General features: G+C 33.6%; 1 protein-coding gene and 1 long non-coding RNA gene across 3 annotated transcripts in view; one reads left to right on the plus strand and one right to left on the minus strand.

Moving 5' to 3' along the window:
• The window catches only part of LOC118444051 (uncharacterized), a 207,417-nt gene that overhangs the window by 74,524 nt on the left and 109,664 nt on the right, over positions 1-23,229 (plus strand). The window contains exon 1 of one of the 2 annotated variants that reach the window (XR_014983423.1): positions 7,019-7,099. The exons of the other annotated variant lie outside the window; for it this stretch is intronic. This is a non-coding gene — a long non-coding RNA (uncharacterized LOC118444051). Of the gene's footprint in view, positions 1-7,018; positions 7,100-23,229 lie in introns of those variants that run through there. 2 annotated transcript variants of the gene reach the window in all.
• Positions 1-23,229, minus strand: part of ed (hemicentin protein echinoid) — a 155,005-nt gene that overhangs the window by 65,258 nt on the left and 66,518 nt on the right. The gene's annotated exons all lie outside the window — the stretch shown is intronic.

Consider the following 23,229-nt stretch of genomic DNA (forward strand, 5'->3'; position numbering starts at 1 on the left):
AAGAAGTCGATAAGGATGCCGACCTACTCAATTTCCTTTCGTATCAAGACATTTTGTCGATGACAGTTTCTCCAATATCTCGTGCACATTGAGAATCTCGACGTTCTCGAGTGACAATTTTTATCTCAATGAATCGACAAAACACGATTTCCTAGAAAATCACTCTATCCTTTTCGATCTTTCTTAGCCATATATATATTTTATTGATTACCATCGAAATAAACATTTTTTCCTCGTATAAAGATTTACTGATAGATAAAGATCATTCGTACCTTTTCGACATAGACTAATAATACATTCACATATCGACGTTTTAATGAATCATTATAATAACATTAATAAAATCGTATCTTTTTCATACTGAACGAAATTTTACTAAAAAGTTTTATGCCTTTATGGGTCAAACCAAACTCGTACGCATAACGGTTAACGTTCTCGTATAAATATCAAAGCTCTAATTAGCCTGGCGGGTCCGCACGTGCTGCAGGCTGTCCCCGAAAACCCATCGAATTCGTAATTATGGGTTTAATTGAAAACGCCGGTGGCTTCTCTCTGTCACCGTCACCGAAGTAGCTCGCTTCGAACGTGGGTGGTATTCGAAAAGGGGTTAGACAGAGAAGGAGAAATACTGAGAGAGAAAGAGAGAGAAGGGGGGGGATAGAATAAGGGAAAAGAGCCGTAACCTCGAATCTCGTGGGAGGAAACCGATTCAAAGCTTTCATCGATGTAGGACTTGTTAACGAAGGGTCGAAGTTGAAAGAGTGCTATTTTATAAAAGGGCAAGGTCGAAAATAAAAATGTGAAAATGATTAATAGGAGTTTAATTCAAGAAAAGGATTCAATGTATCTTTTATTCCATTAGAAAATTTTATTTCGCGAAAGGTATCGTTACGATATGTACGTACATGTATACAAAAAAATGTATGTATATGTGAATGCGTGTATATGTGTGTGTTCGTACACGTATATGTCTTTTATACGTAATAACAAAACAAATAGAAAGTAATTTGGATCGATACTGTTTACAAAGAGATAACCTTACCTACTACGTATTTATATACATACATTTGTTTATATAATAGTACGCGCGTACGTTGCTCATAAGAAATACACGATTGTATTTGTACGAAGTCATTGATCGATCGTTCTTTCGTTTTCATTTGCCCGTTCGTCCTTCTCCTTGAAATTCCTCAATGTGAGACAGTACCGATCGAGACACTGAATAGCTCGCACGCTTTGGAATATCTCTCTTCGTTTATTATTTCATTTTTAAATTTTTCAAGCAAAAAACCAAATAATTAATATTTCGACTAATTATATTTATTTATTACGGATACTATATCTCATCTCATCGTTAATTAATTAAATTTGATTTTATTTCTAGCTTTTATATTCAAGATTTCTTTTTAAGAGAGTATAAATTTTTTAAATGTTTTAATCGTTCATACGATACAAACTTGTTAGATTATTTAACACGTTTTCTGACCTTGTTACTTTTATATATATATATATATATATATATATATATATATATATATATATATCGTTCTTTCTCTTTGGACAGAATCGCCGAAAGCGTTTTCCTCCGATACTAGTACGATACACCACACCACCTGTAGAACGAGTATGGGGGACATAGCTGGAAGCTGTATTATCCCGTACAGCATATAATTGACGCTTACTCCGTATAATTCAAGCGATTACCTACAAGCTCAGCCTTCATTTTCTCTATCTATAATCCTACTTATTATATTCCGAATATTTCGATATAATCCATTTATGCAAAACGAATAAGATTAAGAATATTTTTCCTTATTTATTATTATTATTGTTATTATTATTATTAATGAAAGAAAGGTGTAGGCAAATATCTCATTTTAGAGAGCGTTAACGTTTTTATTGATTTTCTTTTTCTTTTTTTTTTTCTTTTTTTTCTTTTTCTTTTTTTCTCTTTTTCTTTTTACTACTAATTCAACGTAACTTTTAATGCGTCTCAGAAATACATATTTATGTTTACACAGGAAGGATGATAATCGATTAATATACGAGCTAACATTATTAACTATTCGTATATCATCTTTATATTATCGTTAGAAAATCTTTCTCTACGATTTATTATGCTTTAATTATACAGTTTAATATATGGATTAGTTTCTAAATTTATCTTAGCGTATACGAAAATATCGACGCCGACTAGAAACATCAAAGCATGTGTAAGAACGGACATTAACCGAGTATAACGATCGTTAACGATTTTGAAAAACATTGCAGAGAGAGAGAGAGAGGAAGTCTGTACAGAGATTGAACGGTCTGCTCGTAATCCAGAAGTCGTCGAACTGTTTGTTTCTCTTTGGAGTCGAAGTAATAACACGAGTCGATCTTATGTTAGACGCGAGATAGAAAGAGAAGGAGAGAGAGATGGTAGAGGAAGAAAAGCGTTTATGAAGTCTGGTCGAGAAACGAAGTAACACAACGGAAGGTTTCAGTTTCTTCTTATTCTCTTTCTCTTCCTTCTCCTTTTCCTCCTCTGTACCCCCTCTTTCAACCCCTCCCATCTCTGCGCATCTCTGCAACTCCTCTCGTAACTCATATCCAAGTTAAACAAGCAAACGCCGAAGCGTTGGCGCGTAAACGTGCGAGCTAGTGAATTCTCCCTAGGTAAGTTAGCTCCTGACCAGTTTTCTCTCTCTTTCTCTCTCTCTCTCTCTCTCTCTCTAGTTTTTCATCTTTCGTCTTTCGGTGGAAAACGTGGAGGAAAACGATAAAGAAGAAAAGAAGAGAAGACGTTAAAATAAATCACGTTTGGGGTGAGCGTCTAAGCGATATATATATATATATATATATATATATATATATATATATATATATATTTCATCACCTAGCACGAGCTCAAAACGAACGGACCATAGAACGTCAACTCTTTGTGAAATGTAATAAATTACGTACATATATAATAGTAATACATGGGGAAGGGAGGGGTTGATAGTTTACAATGCGTTATTTTATTGGTTTTATTTATTGGTTTTATTTATTTATTTTTCTTTTTTTTTTCTCTCTATCTCTTATCTCTTTTTGTACATGTTAAATATTATATTGTGAAAAAAAAAAAAAAAAAGAAAAAACTACGGAAAGATTGTCAATCATTCAACGTTAGTGTAAAAAATATCATTGTATTCATTGAACATGAAATGAGTATAAGGATTATCAAATTTCGTACGAGAGTCTTTTGTAGGAAAATTTCAATTCGAGATTTGATCTTGAAATATTTTACGAATAGAGAACGATTATAATTGTATGAATATTATCCCGAAACTCGATCGAATACGATACCATGTCGGCTACCCTACTGGCCGACATAATTTCTGGCTGGATTTCTCTCTCTATCTCTTTCATTGTCTTTCTCTGTCTCTTTCTATTTCTCTCTCTTACTCTCGTATAGATAACAAACGCAAACACATGGATTTGAATATTCGTGCAAACCTGATATCCGAATTATGATCTAGCCGTCATTCATTTCAGCATTCAAAGAGCATCCACGCTCGAATTAATTCACGTATGAAGTTATTTCATGGATGAGTATTCGTGCGGAAGACCCGATCGACGTTATTTGGGGTAGAAGTAATAATAAACATTCGATGCCGACTTCGTCGTTATCGTTTTCTCATTCTTTTTCTTTTTCTTTTTCTCTTAAATTATATTTTAGAAATATAAATGGCGTTACGCACAATAGTACAATGCATTTTCGTTGCATAATTTATAATGTTTAGAACAAAAGAAAAAAAAAAGAAATGAATCGATTCATAATTAATACGATCGTTCGTTAGACTTGAAAATATGATTAACCAATTTTCTTTTTTTTTTTTTTTTCTTCGATTATTTTAGACAATTTGCCATGTACAACAATGTTACAAATATAGATCGAGGAAACGCATTTAGATTCTTCTAAGTTAGCAATAAGAAGTTTTGGCTACGGTGCCAAAACTTGTCTAATTCGTACGTACCCATTTGAAATTTAAATTTCTTAAAAGCTTGTTATTTTTATCGATACCCAGTTCAAAATAAGTTCATTTTATAGATACGTTTAACGATTGTAGTTCACGACATATAGGACACATAATTTATTTATTGAATTAAATTGGATTAATGTTCAAGGTGCCAACAATTCTTTCTATTTTTCCAAACATAAGAAGAGAAATTTGTCATATACTATCGATATCTATTAGTTAATAAAACTGATTGATAACACGTCGGTGATATTGTCGCATTGATATAGAATTTAATCATTTGATCCAATTCGAATCATAGTTTGTATTAAGCATTAAAATTCTAATTAACTTGTGCGGTAAACACAGCTTGGCTTGAGAAGAACACGTTGCACCATAAAAGAAGGGAAGTTAGAAAGAGAGAGATAGAGAGAAAGAGAGGAAGAATCTTATAGTTTCCTCTCTCTCTCTCTTTCTCTCTCTTACACCGGCTTGAAACAACGTCGCACAAACATTCGCTATATTAACGGCCCGTGAGAACGAACCGGTTGGCTTAATGGCATCATCGTAGGAAACGCGCAGTTACGAAGTCGCCTCGTTGCGTCGTCTCTTTTTTTTTTTCTTTCTCTCTCTCTCTTTCTCTCTCTCTCGCGTGCGCGCTTTCTGTTTTTTTTCTGCGTCTCTTTTTTTTTTTTTTCTTTTTGTCTCCGTTGGATCCTCGTTATCGTAGTAATTCATGGTGGAAAACGAATGAACGGTCGGGACGTCGTCCGACGTGCGTCTTCCGGACGACAACGACGACAAGAAACGTTAGTTGTGGATAATAGTCAAGTTCTCTTGATCTTCGATCTTTTAAAAGAATCCAATCGTTTGGATCGAGATTCGAATTGAATCGTAATCATCTTTTAGGACAAGAACGTTTGCCTTCATATGATGTTGAGATTTATATCGTAAAATATCGATCAGACAGATCAGTCGACGATAAATTAGTTTTATTTATTTATTTTATTTTTCTTCTTTTTTTTTCTTTTTCTTTCTTTCTTTTTTTTTTCTCTTAGTCATTAAGATCTAGCCGTCTTTAATACGTATTATTTTAAAGAGATATAAAAATGCTTATCGAATTTGTAATGATATTTATAATCATTTGATAATTCATTAAAAGAAAAAGGAAAAGAAGTAATCTTTTTGAAGGATTTATTTAGACAATGTTTTTTTTATTCTCCGAACGATTAATCGTCCAAATTAAAACTATTTTCATAAATATGCAAATGTATACGTGTATATATATATATATATATATATATATATATATATGTTTTCTTAAACGATTAAAATATTTGTTTATAATATATCATATAGTTATTTATAATGTTTATTATCAATGAATATATAAAAGTAAAGTAGTATATTGCATGTAACAGATAATGGAAATGAAGATAAGACGATTAGGTTGGTAGCTTTATACGTAGCTCATTTGTAACGATTCACTTTGACAGGTCCGTAAGGCTTGCTTGGACTTTTGTTTATATTATGAACAAAGGTGTCGTGTTCAGCGTGACACGAGTGCATACGAACGCATACAAGAGAACAACCAGAGGATTAATCGTTGTCCCGTGACATCTTTGGTCGATGCTTTCGCGTGTCCCGATCACGATTCTCGATAAGGATAACGGTTTCGTGCATAATCGTTCTGTCGAGTTATCGATCGTTCACTTGCTGACCTGTCGACCAATTCCAATTTCTCAGAAAACTGTATGATCCTTCATTGTTTTTTTTTTCTTTTCTTTTTTTTTTCAATAGAATAATATTTGAAATATGAAATCTATCTGGCAATATAAATCTTATAATATTATTCTTTCGATATAAAAGAAATTAATTGTCTAATGCTTGTAAGAGTTATTATTTAATCTTTGTATTACATCAATATTTGCACATTTGTATATAATTTTTATTCGTTGTTTCGTTCGGAAAAAGTAAAAAGAAAAAAAAAACAAAAAAAAAAAGAAAAATTACTTCACAAATATTCGTAAATGTAATATAAATTTCATATGACTAATTATTAATCGTACGATCGTTCAATTAGAATATGAATTTAAAAATAATTGAGATTCTATCGTTATGATAATCAGTTTGAATCGAGACTTGAATATGGATTCGTGACGCAGAGTTCGCAAAGTTCGACGCGGAGGCATTTCCTGATTAACGCGAACCTCGCCTGACCCTTCATCCCCTTTCTCCTCCATACGTTGGCGGCCATTCGTCGACCGCAGAGAAAGAGAAAAAGAGAGAGAGAGAGAGAGAGAGAGAGAGAGAGAGAGAGAGAAAGCTCGAAGGTCGAGCTCGCGAAAAGATCAGACGCGAAAAAGGTGGAGGAACTGCTCGGTTTCAAGCTGAAGGCGAGCAACCCTTTTCATTTCAAGATGGACGAGTCTCGATATGCACTTTTGCAAATTGCTTGCCACTTGGACTGGTTCTTCTCTTCATCGAAATCCAAAAGATGCGCAACCTTTCCTTTACTCACATGTATATATGTACATATGTATATATATATACATATATATGTATTATATATGTTTCTATCTCTTCCCTTCACTTTATTAATCTTGATAGTGATTTCTTTTTTATTACTATTACTTTATAATATATATACATATATATATATGTACATACGTGGAAATGTAAAGAGCTATAAAAACTAATACGAAGGAAAAGCATTGTACTATCCTGTAATACTTTTTCTAATCGTTCGAATCGTATGAAAAATTTCTACGAAGCAGCTGTTTGAAATTTCGAAGAGAAACGCGACTACCTCCACCCTCAATCTAGTCGACCATTTACCATCACCATTGGTCACACACCCTCATCCAACCCCCAATTCGTAGGACTCTCTTCTTAAGACTTTTAAAGCGTTCTTTAACGTCCATTCTCGTGTCCTTTGTACGAGGTACGCGTTTTGCTTTTCTCTCCTTCTTTATTTCTTTCTTTTCTTCTTTTGTCGTTGGGGCCGCGCAGGTGCGGCCACAATACGGCGAGAGTACGAAGTGGCACCGGCAATCGTCGTCGCCAGACGGTATTCAAGATGCGCTGTGTGCAATGAACGTGGCCAGGATGCGGGGGTGAGCCTTGCCATTTACTTGTATACGTGTATGCGTAAAGGTAGAAAGAGAGAGAGAGAGAGAGAGAGATTTAAACTCGTCAAACCAGATCGGATTATTAAACCCTTCTCACTGTGAACCTTTATTTCCCTATGAATAGCCATCGATTTCAATTCACTCTAGTAAATTTCTCCGTACGATTTGTTAATAATCTCTCATTGGCACGCGACCCAACCAAACGATTTAATTTAAAAAGGCATTTATTATTTGTCTTTCAATGATATCATTCGTCTAATATCCTATAAATAATTTTCTTTCTTCCGATATATTATGAAATATTTATATATTCAAGAATGAAATGTGAAAATTTCTTTCTTTATTTCTTTATTTTTATCGCATGCATATGCATGTATATATATATATATATATATATATATATATATATATATAAATCTCGTTTACTTTCGTAAATATTAAATTAGGATTTTTATTATCGTTGTTAGAAAATAGATACGAATATATGTTTAGAGATCCAGGTGTAATTTTGATATATCTTTTTCCTAACATCCGGAAGATAAAAGATAACGAAACAAAAAAAAATATATATACGTATATACATATATACATACATATACGTATACGTTCTATTGGGGGGAAAAGAAAATCTGTCGAGATTCAATAAAAAAAAAAAAAAAAAAAAAAAAAAAAGGAAAAAGAAGAAGAAAGAAAAGAGAGGGTAAGAGATAAGATTTATCGGAAAGTCGAAAGATAAAGTGGAATCACAAGGAGAGCTCTGTAAGGCATTCATAAAAAGACGTTACCGTCGTTTTCGTCGTAGTCGTTTATCAAAAGATCGTCCAGAGCAATTGAACTTTGATCGTAGTTTAATTAACAATGAAATTACGATCTACTCGTCGACTTTCTCGCCTATTCACTTTTCTCGAATATTAGTGAAAGCTCTATAGGCCAGAAACTGTCACACAGTTTGAGCTGTCAAACCACGTGGAAGAAGGTACGGATATTAAACGTCAAATTTGATTACTTCATTTATTTTATCGTATGATTTGAATTTTTTAATTTTTCTCTTATTTAATTAGTACGATTTATTTACAAAAAAATGACAAAGTAAAGTAGGAGAGAGAGAGAGAGAGAAAAAGAGAGAGAGAGAGAGAGTGAATGAATGAGTAAGTATATGTGAGTGTGACTGAGATGGAACAACGAATACGATTAACGATGGAAGACATCGTCTCGTTCAAGCTTATTTCTTGCCAAGCCAAAAAGGATTTTGGCAAACTCTCCCACGTCTATACTCGTTGTGTCTTCCTCTAAGGTTCCCAACTTTTTAACCCTCTTTACTCTCACCGATGTCTCGAGCCAGAAAATGCGTTCTTTGATCTTCGAAAAGGAAAGAAGGAATAAAAAGGAAAGGAAACGAAAAAAAAAAAAAAAACAGAAGAGAAAAACAAAAAGAAAAGAATTCGATTTGTCCAACCGAAAGTTCATATATTTTTAGAAATTTCAAGAGTTCAATTAATCATTACCAATGAGATCTTTTACTTGAAATTATAATCAATTATTTGATCTATCGAAAATCGAATCCAATTTGAAGACGTTTCGAGACCATTTGTGTGATAATTTTGATTTAATTAAATTTAATCATTATTATTAGACATCAATCGGACAGAAAGAATCTCCTTGATACTAAAATTTGTAGATGAGAAAAAAAAAAAAGAAAGGAAGATGGAAGAAAGAAAGAAAGAAATTGTAAGAAATTAAGATGAACTTGTTAGAGACGTGTCATACTTGTTAAGATTTCGAAATTTTAACATATCAAGTGCCCTCCTTCCTTCCTTCCTTCCTTCCTTCCTTCCTTTCTTCCTTTCTTTCTTCTTATTCTTCGTTCTGGTAGCTTAATTAAAGAGGAAAATTCAATTTCCTTGCTCGTAGCCGCGAGTTCTCCCCTTAGCAGCACCATGGAAACCGTAGAACGAGGAGAATCTCGATCGGAGAACAGCGAGTATTCGGATATCTCTCCAAGGGAAATCCGATAAGAGAAGCAAAACGATCCTTCCGTGCTTATGATAACATTGTTAGAAAGAGAGAGAGAGAGAGAGAGAGAGAGAGAGAGAAAGGAGAGAGACAGAGGAAGTTCCCTTTTATTATCTGGTCGAACGTAAACGTCGATTTCAGGCGATGAAAGTGGACACTCAATTTTTTTTTCCCTCTCTCCTTCTACGTAGATAAGAAGAAGGACATCTGTTTTTGATGATCGATCGATCCTTTGCAATTCCTTTATGTAGATACATATATATGTATATATGTATATTATTTATCTTCTTGATACTTAGATGTTATATAGATATATAGAACGAGAGGTCATGCAAGGATATTATTAAATATCTCGACAAAGTAGAACAAATTTTTCTTGAGATTTATCTCATAATTAAATGAATTATGGATATTATTATTATTACTATTATATTTTATTAAATGTTAGATGAATTATATGAAGTAGAAAAGATTTTTCTTTATATTTATCATAATTAATAAGTAACAATATGGGTATATCGTATATTTTTAAATTAAATAGGAAAATGATATAGATCAAATGGGACATGGAGTCATGCGAACGGGTTAACAAATTTTAATAAGAAAGTAGACAGGATTTGTTTTTCGTGAATTTATCGTGATTAATGAATAACAATACACCATGATTAATGTTTACTTGTGAAACTCGTGATATAGATCTTGAAAGAAAAATCATGCAACGAAATCACGAAGAAAATCACGCAGAAAGTCATCAAAAAAACAAAAAAAAAAAAATAAAAAAGACTTTTCATAAAATTGATCATAATTGATAATACGTACGTATATAGTAATCGAATGAAGAGGAGAGAAAAGAAAAAAAAAGAAGATAAGAAAAGAAAAGAAAAGAAAAGGAAAGAAAAGAAATGTGGTAGGTATATAGGATCGTCTATTGCGATCGGTGTCTTGAAAAATCGATTTGACGAGGAGAGGAGGAAAGAAGAAGGCGGAGGAGGAAAAGGAAGAGGAGGAGGGATGGAACGAACACACGATGTGTTTTTCCCGATGCGATGTTACGAGGGCTTACCTAACCGGCCGTGCAACTACCCCCATCGATCATCCCTCTACGGACTCGTACTCGTGTAATTTTTCACCGACGAAGATACATAGGCTTGCGCGGCCACTCGCTTTGTCGCGCACGCGATACGAGATCGCGTCCAGGTTGTAACAAATGTCCCAAGGTTGTGTGCTTTCTACTTGTATGTACGAATCGACGAGCTATATATATATATATAGATACTTAGTAGATTTCTTAGATAGCGCAAATGCGTCGAAAAATTTTTAATGGCGTTTAGTATTACGTATCGAAAATTATGGAATATTATCTCTTAAAGAATTTTGAAGAAAGTATTGTGGAAATAAGACATAATGGATTTCACGACAAATGATATCCTTTTTTTTGTTTTTTTTTCTTTTTTTTTTTTGCCTTCTTTCATGATCCTAACTTCATTCAACACATTCGAATGATTTATGATAGTGCATTGGATAAACAAATTATAATTAATCAGACGCAATCTTTTTTTCGCGCTATGATTTATATAACTCAAGAATCGAGCTCAATCCATTTATTCAATCCCAAAGGATAATTCATTTCGTTATTTTGACTTTTTATTTATTATATTTATTTATTTATTTTTTGTTCTAATACAAAGTTGCATTAGATTTCGTTTCATTAATATTAAATCTGGCGAACGATCGAAGTAGAACGTACAGTGTACGAGAAAGTTAAAAACAAACGTAACATGGACAATTCTTAGAAACTACTAACTTGAAATGCGATATAAAGAAGAAGAAAGGAAAAGAGAAAAAAAGAGAAAAACAAAAATGAAAAAAGAAAACAATGGATCCAGAGTTTTGAGTTTCTCTAGGTGTAACACAAGAGAGAGAGAGAGAGAGAGAGAGAGAGCCCAGTTTCGTGGTAGTTTTCTATGGTGGCACACGATAAACGGAAAAGCATCTTCAAACGTAGATCGGTCGACTCTATTAGCATAAATCGAGAGGCGGCCGTACGGCGACTATAACAGCTGACTTTTACAACTACTTTTATTGCGCTGACTTTATGCAAACGTTACGCATTCCACCTCTCTTTCTTTCTCTTTTCCCACCCTCTTTTTTTCTCCCTCTCCCTCTCTCTCTCTCTTTCTATTTAGTTTCTCCGTGTTGCTTTTGCAATTACCGTCAGGATTTATTCTAAAACGACAAGGCGTACAAAAATTGCCTCTGTCAAAAGTTGCGCAATATAAAAGGGGTAACTGTGTAACGTTACGGAATATATTTTGCGGCTCTCGTTCTCGTTTTTCTCTTTTTTACTTTTTCCTTCTTTTTTTCTTTTTTTTTTTCTTTTTTTCCTTTTTTATTTTTTTTTATTTTTCTTTTTATTTTTTTTCTCCCTCCTCTCTTCTTTCTCCGACCTCCTCTGTCTCCGCTACGGCATCCTTTACTCCTCCCTGTCTCTATTCTCCCTAATTCTTTTTTTCGCCGACCGGAATCCATATCGATGCTGTGCTCGTTTGCTTTAACCTTTGTTCCATGGCTTTCCATTCCGACGATGAAAGGATCAATCATCCGACTCAATCGACTTTTCGAATGACCGATCTCTCTTTCCCCACCAACATACTTTTTCAGTATTTAAAATGTAAAAGAGACTCTCTAGATGTGAGGGGGTGTGGCGTAGGAGGAGGGGGTGGAGGTGAATGTAGAAGGAGGAGGTGGAAGAAAATCTTTATGTTTGAAAAAGTCAGTTACTTCGCAAAGCTTTTCCCATCTGGTTCTATTTTTCTTCGCTTGTTTTACGTGCCGTTTCATTTTCTATGCCGATTTAAATCTGAAAAGTTGCGACGCGTAAAATGCGTTGGAAAATGGTGGAACGCAGAGTATGAGAGAGACAGAGAGAGAGAGAGAGAGAGAGAGAGAGAGAGAAAGAGGTGTCGATTCTTTCACGCTCGATTTTGCATCAGACGATAGTATCGTGTTCGATTCGTTATGCATCGCGTGTCGTTGAAGACTTCGACAACGTACGCGTATTTCTTCTGCTTCTTCTTTTTTGTTTCCTTTTTTCTTTTCTTTCTTTTTTTCTTTTTCTTTTCTTTATCGCGCTCGTACGTGAATTCTTGCACGTTCGGGATTATAATCGCGCAGTCGGCGTACATACTCCAAGGATACGACGTTTCAAATACAAAGTACTTGCCTGCATTGTCGTTGCCGAGATATGTTCTTTTTTTTTTTGGTTTTTTGCTTTTTGTTTTCCTTTTTTTTTTGGTTTTTTTTTTTTTTTTAGAACATTGCGATCGATATTAATTTCGTAATCATCGTTTCAAAAATAGAACTTTAATTTGGATCTATTTATTTATAGGATATAAATATATATATAGATAGATAGATAGATATGTTTGATTAAATTTGAAACGTCTATATCACTCTTCTCATTTCCAGTGAGAGATCGACGAATTAAATGTCATAGAATAGTATCGTATTTTACCGATTGGACATCACTTGTTTCGAAGCTTATCAAAGTGAACAAATAAATATAGTTAGAAAGTCAGTTTTCCGTGGTCAACCCGTAAATCATCCCAAACCAAATTCATCAACGTTCTCCGGTGAATCCCTTTGATCGTCTGGTAGGATTTGATATATTTCAAGCGAAACGAATCTGCGAACAAATGTCTGTCGTATTGCATCTGTAAAGGAAGAAAAAAAGAAGGGAACAAAAAAAAATATATGTATATATATATATATATATATATATATATATATATATATAAGATAAAAAAAAAAAAAAAAAAAAAAAAAAAGAAAAAAAAAAACAAAGAAAAAACAACACACATGTTTCCATACATCCTAGACGAGTTTATTGTGGACAATGTCGCTATATAAATTTCATTAAATCTCACGATTTAAAGTCGTTAGCAGTGGATTGAGGTTAGTAGTATATTGATAATAGTAATAGGAGTAGTAATATAGTAGTTTGATGAAGGTTCGCACGGAACGGAGAATATTCGAGATGATCGGGAGAAGCTTGATGGTGGTTTCGAAGCGATCTAGCGTTAGAGAGTATAGTAGAGGCGATATCTAGCCTAACTCGGTCTCGGGCCGATCGAGTCGTCTCTCGCTATGGGCACGACGAGCCCGTGGTTGTCCCAATAGGTAGATTTCGGCATCGATGGCATGCCAGCGTCGCATATATGGACGTGTGTATAGCTCTGGACTCCAAACCCCTGGACAAGCCTCCTGCTATTCCGACTATTCTAATATCTTATGCTCAGCTTAATGAACCACCGACCGATATTAGAGCCGTCTGGTTTGCTCGTCCATTAAACGGCCATAACGGGGCAAACGTTGAGATCGATCCTTCGAAGGGGTATCACGGTCCGTGGCCCGTCCAACGAACAACAAACTCTCGTCGAATTTTTCCTTTACTTTTTCTTTTTTTTTTCTTCTTTTTCACTTGAACTCCTGGAGGAAGTGAGAGAAAGGGACACCAAACAAAAACAAAAAAAAAATAGAAAAGAAAAGAAAAAAAGAAGAAGAGAAGAAGAAAAAAAGTTCATTCTTGTTGATGATAAGGTAAGGGATACGTACATGTAGGTTATAGAGGATTCCATCGACTTTTATGTGGATATATATACTTTAGGAGTAAAAATAAGAAGCATAAAATTTTTAATCAACAGAAAAGACGAAGAAAATACTAGGTAAACGTTGGTAGAGGATAAAGTTAACAAAGGAACGAAACCGTACGGTGCTTCTCATCGAATTCGAAATGGACCAGTTATGGCTATTGCTGTTGCCGTTGCTGCCGTTGCCGTAGCTCCTGTTGTTGCTGCTGGACGATCTCATAAAAAAAAAAAAAAAAAAAAAAAAAAAGGAAAAAGAAAAAAAGCAACGTCGTAAAAGATGCTATCGTCGGATTGCTAGCATAAAGACGTTGATAGGTAGAGCTCACGCCTAAAGTCGAATGATTTACGTCGAGTGTCCTTTTCTTTATGGTGATATCACATGCGTTACATGTTATCTCTCTCTCTCTCTCTCTGTCTCTCTCTTTCTCTCTCTTTGTCTTGCATCTCTATTGAATTTATGGATTCGAACGCAGGAGAATCGAGGGTGGACCGATGACATATGGCTTTACAGGCTCACCAGTTACGTCATTACCTTGTTCCTTTTTTTTTCTCTCTGTCTCTCTCTTTCTCTCTTCATGGAATGGTCATGTACAAAGAGGAGAAAGAGAAAGAGGATGGGCGGACGAACGTGAAACTCGTCGAACATGCCAATACGTATCCTGAATACATTTGTTTTCTCCCTCTTCCTCTTCCCCCTTCTCTCTCTCTCTCTCTCTCTCTCTCTCTCTCTCTCTCTCTCTCTCTATCTTTATCTTTCTCAATACGATGCATGGTGGACCAATATATCCATGAAAATATTCGAGGTAGTAGACCTCTGGGATTCGTAGCCATCGTACGCACCATGCCACCGTTCTTTAATCACATTTGCATAATATTAAAATATCTTTAATGAGCGTGCTTTTCGGTGCCAGGAATTAACATCGATTCTCTTGGGCATCGTCCAGTATCTCTACGAGTTTTGCGATCATTGCTCCTATACTTCTTTCTTGTTTCTCTCTCTCTCTCTCTCTCTCTCTCTCTTTCTTGTTTTCTTTTTTTTTTTCTTTATTTCTTTATTTATTCTCTTTATTTCTTTATTCTTTCTATTTTTCATTTAGTTTTAAAAGTCAATCTTTTTTATACGATGACGATGGAAAGAGCGCATATATGCACGGAGAAATGTCATGTCCGCGAGGGAGGAGGAGGAGGAGGAGGAGGAGGAGGTGGATTAGTAAATGATCGATTTTTTTTGCTTACGCTTAGTACGATTGTTCGTGCGACTTTTTATTCTCAAAGAAGAGAATACTCTTCTTGTTTTTTCTTTTTCTTTCTTTCTTTTTTTTTGCTTCTCTTGTTCTTTTAAATTATCGAAATGAGATTGGTAAGGTGTTAAAAGTTCTACGTGAAAAAAATGAGAAATATTGAGTATTTTCTTCCTCCCTTTCTTACCTTTTCTTTCTCTTTCTTTCATCAAGATATAGAGAAGATAAGAATATGAGGATGAGAAGAATAATAAGAGAACTCGAAACTGTATCGACTGGTTCTTTAATATTTTGTCACGAACTGTAGTATAGATTGGAAGTAAGCTACAAGATATGCAGATTTGTATAGTAGTTCTCTCAAGGAGGAAGTAGAATGGAAAGGGGATAATAAAAAAGAAGAAGAAGAAAAAAAAAAGAAAAAGAAAAAAAAAAGAGGTAAAAGGAAGGAAAGATGAAAGAACACTCACGTTGTACATATGTAATTTCTTTCTTCTCTTTGATCTCACGATATCAGTTCTCGCACTTTCATTTTAAGAGAAAATCTCACTGGAGAATCATTAACCGAGATCGAACAATCGATTCGAAGGTCGATAAAAGGTACAATTATTTAAAAGAAAAGAATTCTTTCGTTGAATCATACGTTTTCTTTCTTGTGGTATTTCCTTCGATGTCCTCTCGTGATAATCCTCATTTATCCGGTCTTTTCTATCTCTTTCTCTCTCTCTCTCTCTCTCTCTCTCTCTCTCTCTCTCTCTCTCTGTCTTTCTATAGCAAGAAATAATTTCCTGTTGCTCCTGCTGGAAACGTTTACCAGTTCAAAAAGACCAAACCAGATCTTCCACATAACGTTTACGTTATGGCATCCCAACCGGGTTATAAACCTTACGATATCGTCGTGGACTAGAGTGAAAGAGAAAGAGCAAAAGGTAGAAAAAGAGAAAGAGAACTTGAGGAAGGAGATGGTTACGGGAGCGTTTACTCCCACGCGCGAAATGGAACTTTTGCGAAATGAGATTACCTTGGCTTGTCCAAGTTTTCTCTCTTTCTCTCTCTCTCTCTCTCTCTCTTTCCCTTTTCCCTCTCTCTCTCTCTTTCTCGTTACTGTTCTGCTTGCTTCTCTTGCTGATGCTACTTTCACAGACTACGACGTCTTACCTTCGCTATGAAGATGGGTAAAGAGGGCCGTTATGCTGATCTTAAGCTTTGCCTTCCTATCTACTAAATAAATATATAACTATATTCTTCGATGATGGACTTTTCTCTTTTTTTGTTTGTTTGTTTGTTTGCTCGCTTGTTTTTGTTCTTTTTTTTCTCTTTTTTTTTCTCTTTTTTTTTTTTTTTGCTCTGTTTAATATTAAAGATTTTAAACGAATCCTTAAAAGTTTCGATCTCTCGTTGGAAATTAAAATGAAATTTTATTTTTCTGAAAAAAGAATAATTAATAATATCGATTAAAGATCAATAGAATTTATCGTGCGAATTCGTTTTCATATTACATTGATTATTTTCTTTAATCTCTCGTGTCAATCGTTTGATCGTAAAATCAGGGAATAGAAATCGATTTAGAATCGATCACGAAATATATAACGCAATAATTAGGTGATTATATTCAGTCGTCAATTCGTTTTTGTAATTTCCCATTGAGATCGAATTAACCAGGTTAATTACATTCCATCGAAATTTCCCTATTATTCGATTTAAAATCATAGCGACAAGTAATTAATGTTAGTAATAGAAGATATCGAGCGAAACGAGAATGGATAGAGGGAGAGGGAGAGAGAGAGAAAGAAAGAGACTCTGGAAAAGAATAGGAAGAACTATACTCGTGTTTCATTGGGAACAACGAGACAGCTGCCATCGTATATTTCAGAAAATAGAGAGAGAGAGAGAGAGAGAGAGAGAAAGAGACAGAATAGAAGGCCAGTCTTTGGCGAAGGAAGCAAAGCGAATTCGAGGATGGCACTCGGCCTTATTGCAACCATAATTTCATGGCATAATAATAATGCAAGCAGCTCGATCTCGAAAACGAGTAATCCCGAAAGTCCAAGTGTTTTGTTTTTGGAGAACGTATGACATTTTATGGATAAAACGGATAAATTTAATATTATACAATTTCTCTAACGACTGCTTAGTATTATTTAGGGATAACATAGATTAATAGAATTAATTTTCATTAATTGGATTAATTCGTCAAAATGAATTTGATGGTTAAAATAAAATGAGATGCAAAAAGAAATATTTACAAATAAATAAATAGATACTTATTGTATAAGCTTATATACATACACGCACACGCGAACGCGCGCATATATGTATATATATATATATATATTGATCGATCAATCCAAAAACAAATTTTATATCGATATTAAGAATTTATTATAACTCGTGTGTGTGTGTGTGTTCAGTTATAGATCGTTGAATATTTCATCTACTTTGGTAGATTATAAAAAGCACACAGAGGGGATGTTCGATTATTGTCGAAAATATAATCCAGCGTGAATTCGAAGGGAAACGTATCGCTTTCGAGCTCATTATCGGACCGGGTCCAATACGGCAACTATAAAGAGTTTTTATTACTCTCTCGTATTTATGAGCCTCTACGTTTATACTTCGCTTCCGTACGATCCAAAAAAGAAAGATCGTACGTAAAATAACGTCATATTCTATTTTACGTTGGCTTTATTACGCTCGAAATAATTCAATGTAGATCGCAAATATATAAAAACGATTTCGTTCTTCTTGCTAAACGAGCGCGTCGAAAATTCATCTATGAGATTAAATCCGATAGATTTGAGAACATATATTAGAAAGAAAAGAAAAGAAAAAAGAAGAAAGGAAAAAAAAATGATCTACCTCACGGAAGGAGTGCGTGACTGAAATTTATTATAACCGATTGCTCTGCGAATTTCCTTATGGACTAAAGATTTTCTACTTACGATATTCCACATTCAAAGTAGATATATATATATATGAAGTAGACATACATGTAGAATGGGAAAAATATAGTCTAACGTCTATGAGAGAGAAAAAAGATGTGTTAGTATGTTCAAGGTATAAAAGCGAAAAAACTTTCTTCCTCTTCGTCTGCACGAGGAACATTTGTTGTTAGTGACAAACTTCTTCAGAACGTCACGATAAACTTACTTTTTCGTCGGTCTGTCCATTTCTCTCTGATATGGACTTCTTACTCCTTGATTTCTTTATGAGATTATATCTAAAGAAATATAGTCAGCTGCCTTTATCTAGATATATATATATATGTATGTGTGTGTGTGTGTGTGTATAATTATACTCGTTCAGTTTTTATTTATTTCTTTATAAGTTATAAATTTATTAGAATTTTATTGATGAATAAATTTCATCGAAATTTCTAATCTAATATTTAATTCATATTTTTCTATTGTAAATATTTGTCAAATATAAAAAAAAAAAAAAAAGGAAGGAAATGTTATATCTCAATCGTACACATGTCGATAAAAATCTAGATACATTTGTACTTTAATTTCTTTTTATTTCACGTTATGAAAGAATAAATTTATTACTGTTTCTCGTTCGAAGATAAATTTCATTCAAATACGACGATATCCTATTTGTTTATATATTTATAACTTTCTTATTGAAATATTTGTCGAGGATTTGAAAAAAAAAAAAAGAAAAAAAAAACATCAAAATAATATATCACTCGACCACCTGTTGATAAAAAAAACAATTCTAAGAATTCAGGGACACTCGGTAGCTCTCGTTTAAGAAGATCCTATGAGAGAAAGACGTACTTCTTGAATCAAGAGTATAAACATCGTTTACATTTGGGAATTCAAGTCAGTTCACGAATTTTGATATTTAAATATTGATATTGGCATATACAGATTTGAGATTAAAGATTTAAGATTAATAAATTATGGATATAAAATAAATATTTCGATTTTGATGGGTAATTAATTTTGAAAATTTTGAAGATAATTCGATTTAATCATTAGATATGATGTAATGTAAAAAGATTTTTATCATTAGTTTCTCGTTTTATCGTAGTTTTGAAACTTTAATTGCAGAATGATCATTCGTTTTTTCAAATTCGTAATACCTGAAACACACATTTGGTTGATAGTATTTACCTTGACGTTTCAACGCGTAGGATTCGCACATTAATGTAATTTACAATCAGTAGGAAGCAAATTCGGGCTTGTAGCACAAGTTCGTATTTATTTTGATTGCGATTTCGCAGAAGCTTTCAATTCGTTATCTCTTTTTCGTGTATACTTTTGAAGCTTTTAGTAAAATTCACTTTTTATGTAAATTCGGTCATCGTATATGTTTTAATATTTTTCCTTTTTCTCATCCTTTCTAATTTGTATTTTAACTGAAGAAAAATAATACCTACGGTAGTATTCGGTAAAGCGTATCTTTTTCTCGTATAGATCGAAGTTAAGGGAAGAAAATAGTATTTACGATGTTGTGAAATTTACAAAGCACGTAGCTAGACAGTGGCGTAGGTAATATTAAGCTAGAATATTGCATGCAAGGATAGATCACCTTTCGTATGAAATAACAGCGTGTCTTGCGCATGAACATCATAATGCGAGAACTTTCTATTGTAAGTCTCGTTACAACCGAGTAAAAGTCATTGAGAGTTTTAGAAATAATTCTAACGATCTATTAGATCTAATCGTTCTGGTAATCACAATTGTTTCTCTTAAAGATAATTCACGAGGATTCGCTAAAAACGACGATACGCGACGAATAACGTGCAATTTATATATTATTTTCGATATATTTATAATCTAATATACGTATTAGTTTTGTTTGTTCGTTTAAATTAAACAGCAATTTTCCAAGGGCTTGGAAAATAATTACGTCCGGGTTGCATGAACGGTCATTGTACGGATCATAAAACCGGTCCTAGAGAGGATTTACATAATAGCGCTCTCTCAATCGCTCTTAGTAGCTATATTAGTCATGAATTAGACGATAATCGATATATATATGTCATTCGTTATTTCTAATATTCTTCGTATTTCCTTTTTCTATTTGTTTTTTCTTTCTTTCCTTTTTTTTTTCTACGGATATCAAAGTGATTTTCGAAAATGTTTGAAAGTTGAGGAACACGAGCATCGACGAGATAACGTTCTTCTTCCTTAGAACATGAGAAAGTTCAGAAAAGCATTCGGTTTTTCTTCTTCTCTTCTTCTCTTCTTCTCTTCTTCTCTTCTTTTTATTCTTCTTCTTCGAGCTCATCGATCGTAACTCACAGAATCAAGTTCTCCTCCTTGGCGACACACTCTTGCACTGGTGAGATGATTAAATTTCTACTTGAAACTAACGCATCTTATAAGAAGTTTGTCATTTTGGTGAACCACCGTCGTTTCTACCGAGTATATATTCTTGCAGTCCTAATTTAAATGACAAAAAAAGAAAATGAAAATGATCAATTAAAATGAGGAAAAAGTAAAAGGATATTCTATTTTTTTTTTGTCGAATTAATTCGTAATCATTTGTAATTCAATCGCAATTCACGATTATCGTATTAATCAGAACTTTTTCACACTTTTTCTCGCTTTATTTCGCAGATAAAAAAAAAAAAAAAATACAGAAAAAAATCCAAGATATTTGTAATTTACGAATTTTGTTTAATTTTTAATTCATAATAAATTTATGAAGTTACATGTAATAAAGCGTGTGTGATAGTTAAAAGATCGAATTTCCTTCGTAGTTTTATACGAAGCAACGTGAAAATTCAACGAAGGACCAAACGGTAAATCGTTTGAATCGTCGCAAACTCTGGGAATTCTATTCGCGAGTCGTGGCTCGTCGCTGACGAATATATTTCTACGAATGTAGAGAAAGAGAGGGAAAGAGTTAGTACACGTGCATCGTACAAGAATGCACCCGCGAAACGAACCACCGAATTTGGCAACGAACTCAAAGTCGGTGGTTCTCTCTGAACAATTTTATGTAATTCGGACTCATTAGCGGGAACAACGATAATTATTTTTTCTTTTGAAGAAATTATATCGTGGAATCATTTTAACGTAGTATTTAGAAAAAGAGATATAAAAATCCTCTTTCCTCCTTTTTTTGTTTTTTTTTTTTTAAATATCCAAAGTAAGCAAAGAACTTTGAAATCCATTGTGGGATTTTCATTCATTGTAATGAGTAAATATCCGAAACGTAAATGCAGCTCGGCTCAACTCATTAGAGTGTTAACTTTCATAGGTTTGTTCATTATATATCCTTTTAAACGATAATCGCAAAACTCGCTATAAATAATTTCATCTTGTTATTTAAGAGGAGGCTTCTCTTTATTTTCTTTTTTTCTTCTTTCCCTTTTCTCTTTACCTTTTGTTTGATATCGCCATTTAAGAGAACTTTTTCGATGTGTGGTATTACGATCGATTTATTTCAAAACTCGAAGGTATTAAAAGTTCTCGTATCGCGTAAATTCGATTAGAGAAATACGTGTGCTACTTTCTGATTCATTTCTTTATTTATTCTTTTTCTTTTTTTTTCTTTTTTTTTTTTTTTCTTTTTTTCTTTCTTCCTTTTCTATATTTATTTACGCAGAGAAAGGTTTAAAACAAGAAGGTACTTATTTCCGTTCTATTGTGTGTGCATGAAAACGCTTAAAACTTTTTTCCCTTGCACGAACTGAAGTATGTGAAAAGTTTCAATTATTCGCGAAGATATATCCGCGAGGCTGGAGCAACGTTATCTTGGAAGCAACAACAAAACGACGAAAAAAAAAATGAAAATAAAAGTAAAAATAAAAATAAAAAGAAAAAGGAACAAACAAAATAGTAAAGGAAAAAATGAAAATATTTAATCAGACTCTTAAATCTCAAAAACTTTTCCCATTCGAGGAACTTTCTCTCGCGGTTTCAGGTATCTCGATAATTAGAAAAGAAAAAAACAAACACACACACACACACACACAAAGTAAGAAAGAAAAAGAAGAAAGGGAGATATTTTAATCGGAAAAGTATAAGAAACTATCATTAATAAACGGTTTTATATAAGCTGTTTCACGAAATAAATTATCATTGCGTTATTTCGTAGACAAGATTTGATAATATTGGCCTATGTGTGTATGACGTTAATGACGAGTTCGCGAAAACGCGAGTTCGAAATCATTAATGGTAAATTTGTAGACTCGATTAGACGCGATTAGGCACGTTTCGATGGTTCTACGCAAGGACTAAGATTTCATGTCTCGTGGTCGGCTACGACTTTGCTCTAATTTATCGAGATAATGTTAACTCGTGGCGTTAGGAAGCTCGGTTTAACTCTTGCGGTTCAACCAGAACGAAACGTCGCAATTTCCTTCAAGTCCGTACGAAAGTTTTATCGGAAAACTTTCGGCAATGCTCCGTTCTATTGAACAAAATGATTAGAAACGTTTTTTTAGAACAATTTTTTTGTTCTCTTATTAAATGAAATACAAACGCAAATGTATTTATATTTTCATTTTTTATTTTTTATTTCTTTTTTATCCATCCTTTTTTTTCTTTTTTTTTTTTTTTTTTAATATTATTAATTATTCATTAAGTTTATTACGATTGTTAAAATGACGTCAGATCGGTTGTCTGTGAGAATAATTTTTTCTTGATCATCGAAGAGATATAACATTTTTCATATATATTTTTAATTAGGTATTAGATGGAGAAATTTCAGGGGGCTATTAGCAAGAAACTATTCTAATAAGCCAGAGACGTATTCGATTGATTGGTGTATATCATCGGGAATAAACTTAGGATAGGAGGAGGCATTCGAAACAATCCCATTCTAAGCGAAATGCAATCCTCGGGAGAACATTCGTGGAACATGGGAGAAAGAGGAAATACACACACACACGTATATATATATATATATATATATATATATATATATATATATATATATAGAAAGAGAGATAGAGATAGGGAGGGAGGGAAAGAGAAACGAGCTTGTCGTAATCGATGAGCCGCGAGAATTCGCGTACGGCATGAAGATCCGTGTGGAGCTTGTAGAAACGATCGTCTCGATTCGAGTAGGTTGAAAAGAGGGCAACTATTTGAATGAGAGGATGAGAGAATGAAAGAGAAAGAGGAAGGGGGAGAGAGAGAGAGAAACGTGATAAATCCATGACCGCGTAAAATGCGTTCCCTACGAAAAGAAGAAGAAGAATCAAGCTCGAAGTCGATAAACGGGAAACCACTACGAATATATTGAAGAAGAG

This window comes from Vespa mandarinia, chromosome 21 (assembly GCF_050613455.1).
Source record: "Vespa mandarinia isolate Hongniang chromosome 21, ASM5061345v1, whole genome shotgun sequence".
Lineage (NCBI taxonomy): Eukaryota > Metazoa > Arthropoda > Insecta > Hymenoptera > Vespidae > Vespa > Vespa mandarinia.